This window comes from Rhincodon typus, chromosome 24, assembly GCF_021869965.1.
Source record: "Rhincodon typus isolate 14 chromosome 24, sRhiTyp1.1, whole genome shotgun sequence".
Classification (NCBI taxonomy): Eukaryota; Metazoa; Chordata; class Chondrichthyes; order Orectolobiformes; family Rhincodontidae; genus Rhincodon; species Rhincodon typus.
The window spans coordinates 36,153,820-36,160,874 of NC_063355.1; positions in this window are offsets into that span (position 1 = coordinate 36,153,820).

Here is a 7,055-nt window from a genome sequence, read left to right on the forward strand (position 1 = left end):
CAGCTACCCACGTTCAACTGCAGCCTTGGGTGACTGTCTGTGTGTAGTTTGCACATTCTCCACGTGTCTGCGTGTCCAAAGCTGTGCGGGTTAGGGGATTAGCTATGCTAACCTTTCTCATAGTGTCCAAAGCTGTGCGGGTTAGGGGATTAGCTATGCTAACCTTTCCCATAGTGTCCAAAGATGTGCGGGTTAGGGGATTAGCCATGGGAAATGCAGGGTTACAGAGATAGGGTAGGTGGGGGTGTGTCTGGGATGCTCATCAGAGAGTCGGCGTGGACTTGTTGGGCCAAATGGCCTGTTTCTACAGTGGAGGGATTCTACATAAAAAGTTTCAAACTCTCATTTCTCCTTCCAGTGCTACTGTTCAAGTTTACACGGCATTTTCCTGCTTTCCATTTTTGTGGTTCATGTTCCCAATCTACAGGCCTCACCTCCTGTTCCTCCTCCTGTACATTCATCCAGCTTTTAGATTCATCAGTGGCCTTTCCTACTATGATTATAATAGTCACATTTCACCATTGATTTACTTGTTCTGGTTAATATTTCACTTTAGTACTACTTCTGGTAATAGTTCTGTAGAACTTTGGCCTCATTTTGATCATCAAAACTAATCAGTCTGATCCTTGTATCTGGGTAGTGTGAGATGTCCCTGGGTCCATGTTATAACTCCTTTAGAAACTGCGAATTTGTCATCCATACCAGGAACATTGAAGAGTGTACTCAAATAACCTGTTTCCCACACTGTAGAATTATTATTATTTTTGTCTTTGGCAATAAACTTTCTAAGAACTCTCCAGTCTTTAAACCCCTCCCTTTCATAATAAACCACATTCCCAGATTGTAGCTGGTGTTCAATGGCCTTAAATTATGTCTTAAGATTCACTAAATTCTTTCTGAGATATTGGCTTCGATAAAATCCTTTCTATGTGCATGCACTTCAGGAGAAGTAAATCTAACTATAATCATTATTTAAGTTGGGGGCCGACTTGTTAGTACTTGCAATTTCGATCAAAAACTAACTGATATCGACTATATCCTCCAACTGTCTGCAGCATGGAAAGCCCCCACTTGCACAGATGATAGTTCACATTTGCTAAAGTTTTATGCACTGTATTGCCTATTATTGTACCATGCTGTTCACATACCCTATTGCTAAAAGGGCTTTCTGCTGCCGTATTCATAGCCATTTTGTTCAAATTTGTGCACATATCTCTAAATTCATTTTTAGCAAATTCACTTGCATTGTCAGTGAGAAATTTTGCTGGTGGTCCAAGTCTAGTCCCCATCCACTTTGCCATTACTTTATCCACAATTATTTTCTTAACTTTATTACGTATTACTATTGACTGACTAAATCTGATTGTCAAGTGTACAAAATGTCAACTGAAAGTGCTTTTTTTCTTTATCCCACATCTTTAATTCCATAGCCACTACCTCATTAAATCCCTCATTAAGGGCAAACTATTTGGGGTCAGGACGGTTTCTTCAGCATTTCATATTTAAATTTCATATCTATTCTATATTTCTCTTATAGGTTTGTTGTATCCCTCATCCTTTAAGCCTTCATCCTTTACAAAAATGTAAAACTTTTTGGAGGGTGTATGGACAAACTGCCTGTCTAGGTTTGAGACAATTAACTTTGTCTTTTAAATTTCTGGTCTCTGATGTCAATAACATGTCTTTAATTTCTTTGGAGGAAAGGATATGTCCCATTACAGAAATACAATCATGTCCAGATTGAGGAAATTGCAATATCACACATTTTCCACATACAATAGCTGTTTCATCTGTGCATTGGTCATGAATGCTCTACTTAATAACAATGGTATTTCACTGGATATACGCCCATGCTAATAAAATGACTAATTCTGGCTATTTTACAAGGGGTGATGATCTTTTTAACAGATTATAAAGTGTTGTCATCCCCAAGTCTGAAACTGTCGGTAGTCTCAAATTCCTTAAGAAAAATTCTTTAGATGCTAGAGATCTGTAATAAAAACAGAGAGTGCTGATGAAATCTCAGGAGTTCAGCTACTGTGGAGAGAGAAACAGAGCTAATGTGTTGAGTCCAATAGTACTCTTTAGATGATTCTACTTTGTAACTATTCCAAATTCCCAAACTTTTTGTCTGTCCTTGATACTCAGAGAGTCGAGGTATCATTTTAGCCAGTCTATTCCACGCACTGTAGATATTGCATTTTCTGTCTAACACTGCACAAAGAAAGATTCTACCACTCACACATTTATCACTGCCTAGAAACCTCTTGTGACCAACGCAGTCCCCTCTTTTAGATCCGTATTTTAATGTCCTTCCTCAGAATCTTCCATTTCGAGTTCACTTTCAAATATTGCATGAATATCATTTGGGACAGTTCATGCATAATGGTATTTTAAATCACAACAGAAACATCAATTGACCACATCTTGGGCATTTCTGGAATTCAGTCTTTTATTAGAAGTCTGAAATTCTTTTCAATTCTCAAAATTGTCAACTGCACATCCATCCCCATTTCCCTTGGGAAAATTTCTTTTCATACTATCACCTGCAACCTGTATGTGGACAGTTTGCCAGCCCATAAACATTGTATCCTCCATTTTCTATCATATGGCTGATTTCCTTAAGACCATAAGACCATGTGATATAGGAGCAGAATTAAACCATTCAGTCCATCAAGCCTGCTGCACCATTTGATCATGGCTGATATATTTCTCAACGCCATCATCCTGCCTTCTCCTGTAATTCCTGATCCCCTTACTATTCAGGCACCTGTCCAGCTCTGTCTTAAATACACTCAATGACTTGGCCTCCACAGCACTTTGCATCACTGAGTTCCACAGATTCACCACCATCAGGCTGAAGAAATTCCTCTTCATCTCAGTTCCAAAGGTTCATCCCTTCGCTCTGAGACTGTGCCGCTGGGTTTTAGTCTCTCTTACTAGTGGAAACATTTTCCACTCTATCCAGGCCTCTCAGTATTGTGTAAGTTTCAACGTCAGATCCTCCTCATTCTTCTAAACTCCATTAAATGCAGATCCAGAGCCCTCAACTGTTTCTCATATAATGAGCCCTCAATCCCTGAGATCATTCTTGTGAATGTCCTTTGGACCCTCTCCAATGCCAGCACATCCTTCTTTAGGTACGGGGCCCATCTGTGCCATGATCACTGCTGGAAAAGAATGTTTCTGACATTTGTTTCTGCTAATCTGCAAATTTAATTCCTGTCAAAACCAGAAGTCTGTAAAACATGATACTTTGACACAGTCTAATAACTAAATGTCAGCACAGATTGAGCAATTTCCAAATGCAATTTCTCCAGTCCTGCTTACAATCTATTGAATTCCATCAAGTGTCTTTCTCCGGAACTATCTACATGCTTTCTGAATTTGTTAAAATCTGACCATGCCCTACAAGCAGTAATTAAATTATCTTTTTAAATAACCTTTATCCATGAAAGTTAATAATCTATCCAAACCTTCATCCATATCTAAATTATTAGGCTGAAATCCTTATCTTGCTTTTGTGTTGCAAAGAAGGTATCAAGGCCACTACTTGTTCCATCCTCTGTCAAAAAGATGACCTGAATCTACACAAGTTGTTTTATTCTTCCACAGATCGTAAAACTCAGAAAACAGGCGTAGATAATCATACCCCAATTTAGATTCAACCAACGTACTGAAGTTTTCTCCAATTCATTCTTTGGTTTAAATAATACTGGTTTTCAATCTTTGACTTACAAACAGTGAGCCATCCTCTGCTACCACTAGTAAAACACCAGAAGTTAAATGCTGGTTTAACAGAGTCTAAGCCAATGCTTTTTTATTCAGAACTGAAAGAACTGTGGATGCTGTAAATCAGGAAGGAAAACAGAAGTTGCTGGAAATGCTCAGCAGGTCTTGCAGCATCTGTGAAGAAAAAAATCAGAGTTAACGTTTTGGGTCCAGTGACCCTCCCTCAGAGCTGTTCTGAGGAAGGGTCACTGGATCCGAAACATTAACTCTGATCTTTTCTTTACAGATACTGTCAGGCCTGCTGAGCTTTTCCAGCAACTTCTGTTTTCGTTCCTTTTTTTAGTCAGAGTTTTATTTCTACCTACATTTCACAAACTCCGACACCAGTGAGTCCCTCTTCCCCATACAGCCCTAGTTAAGTGCCCACCCAATTATTCCTCCATCACCATATAATCACCAGTTGTTCCCTAGTTCCAATTAGTTTTAGGCATCCCTCCTGGACCATGCTAGATGAATACACATTTCTCAGTGCCTTAAAAACATTTTCCTAATTTTGTTTTAGCTTGTCACTCTTGTGTAGATATATTAACTCAACACTTCCATGTCTAGACATTAGGCTTAAGAATGTGAGACTTACAGACAGATGTGCTTGGAGATGACATGACAGCAAGTTAAAGGGAGACATGGGATCAGAGCTAGGACAGTACACTGGGGAATAGTTTTTACTTGCTTTCCTGTCAACCTTGTTATTTTTTTCTGTGTGGGCACTAGTAAAGCAGAATGACGTTGCAAGTTAATACCACAACCATAAAATGTAGAAACAGAAGTAGGCCATTCAGCCCATCGAAGCTGCTCTGTCATTCAATGGGAACAAAGCTGATCTGATAATCCTCAATTACATGTCCTGCCTTTACCCCATAACTCTTGATCCCCTTACTGATTAAAAATCTGTCTAGCTCAGTCTTGAACATACTTCATGACCCAGCATCGATAGCTCTCTGTAGTAAAGAATGCTACTGATTCACTGCCCTTTGAGAGAAGTAAAACCTCCTCATGTCTGACTTAACTGGGGAGCCCCTTACACTGAGATGATGCCTTTTGGTCCTAGACTGTCCCACAATAACTTCTCAGCATCTACCCTGTCAAGCCCCTAACAATCCGATATCTTTTAATAAGTTCATCACTCGTTCTTCTTAACTCCGGTGAATCGAAACACAACATAGTCAATCTCAGCTTCCAAGTAAAATTCCTCCATATGCATAATCAACTTAGTGAACCTTCTCTGCTCAGCCTCCAATGCCAGTATATCTTTCCTTAGATAAGGGAACCACACTGTTTGCTATATTCTATGTGTGGTCTAACTAGTGACTTATATATTTTTAGCAAGACAATGTATTTTTGTACTCCATTCCCTTTGAAGTAAAGATCAACATTCCATTTGTCTTCACAATCACTCACTGAACTTGGATGCTATCATTTTGTGATTTATGGCTAAGGACTCCCTCTGTACTACACACTACTGCAGTCTTTTGCCATTTAAATAATATTCAGCACCCCTGTTCTTAAAGTGCATAACCTCACATATCCCCACATTATATTCCATCCACCACTTGTTTGCCCTATCGCTTAGCCTGTCTACATCCATGTGTAGACTGTTTGTGTCATCCTTCCCACTTGCCTTTTTGTGTCATCCACCTGTAGGATGTTAACATTCCTCGTCCAATTGATTGATATATATTGTGTAAATATCTGTGGGCCCAACACTAACCCAGAAGTTGATTGATTGATTTTATTGTCACGTGTACCGAAATACAGTGAAAAGCTTTGTTTACGAGCGGTACAGGCAGATCACAGCAAGTAAAGGATGTACAGATCAAAAAGACTTAGAGGCGTACAGGTTACATTATTTGTGGCTGGAGTTAAGGCAGAGTTTCCTCTTATTTTTTCCTGGCTGCACAAGGTCCATGTGTGACAGTGATGCCCAGATCAGGAAGTTAATGCTGCAAGTGGAGTGCCAATGGCCATTAGCATGCAGCCACACAGCTTATAGGGAAGGTTGTTTACGGATTGCCATCCTGAACATGCACCCTTTATCCCAACTCTTCTATTTTGTCCTTCGTTGTCTGCATCCTAATCTGATCCCCCAGGCAGTATACAGACATGGTAGATTTATCATAGTCATTGCTTCATTTCTCTTGGAAGTGGGGATAGACTTATTGGGTTTCAAAGACTCTACGGAGTAATAGTGTCTGGAGAAAAGAGCCTTACAATTCATCTTATGAGAATTATTTTTATATAGAGGCTTATTGTACACTGTCTTGTGGCACAGTGATAGTATGGGACCAAAGGTTTGGATCCGAGTCCAGGAGGTGTATCATAACAGGTTTTGGAGCTTTACCATGTCCTTAATTCTATCTAAAACTCTAAGCCACCATCTAAGATTCATGGAAGGTTGAATGATTACAATCCAGTCATCATTAATTTACAGCCAGTGTAAGATGAGAAATGGCAGGGTATTGTTTCCCCTACTTTTGTACAACTATAAACTGTAACTAATAAAGTATTGACAATTGCAATGATATAAAGTACAGCCACTCGCACTGTTTCCCAGCAAGTGCTGTTTAGCCAGAAGGAACGGAAGCTGCATCACAATCCAAATTCTCTTTTGCGTCATATTTGCATTTTTGTCTCTAAGGCTTTCTTGCTGTCTCTCATTTTCAGGAAACGTTTGAGTCTGAGGAATGCAATGGTCATAAAGATTCCTTGTTGGAAATTTAGTGCTATTCCATCCTCAGTCTCTTCCCCACCCGCAGAAGGAGTAAAACTTATGGTCTGACACGTCTTGCAAACTTCAAAATGAAGCTCAATGAGTGCACTGTTTCCTGGTATTATTAGTTATGGTGTTTTTCCTTTCCCACTGGGCCATCCCAGATCTACCTCACTAATCCCTACAGGTCGAAGGTAGTGACTGAAGTGTTCAGGAAAAACAATGCCTGAAATTGGATGAAATATGTCTCATTCTACATGATGATATCAGATCTGCGAAATGATTTTTTGCTTTAGGGCAAAGAACTCATATCACTTTTGAAATATTAGAATTACTTTTCTTTTCGAAATTCACTCAAAGACCAAAGCACAAACACCTGGGAACCACAGTTATAGTCAAATTTAATCTTCCAATTGTCAACATTTGTATCCTGAAATCCACAGAAACGCATTGATTAGAGCTTACAATACGTCCAGAAGCAAAGAATTGCACAGAAAAAACAAAGTGTAGAGCTGGATGAACACAGCAGGCCAAGCAGCATCAGAGGAGCAGGAAG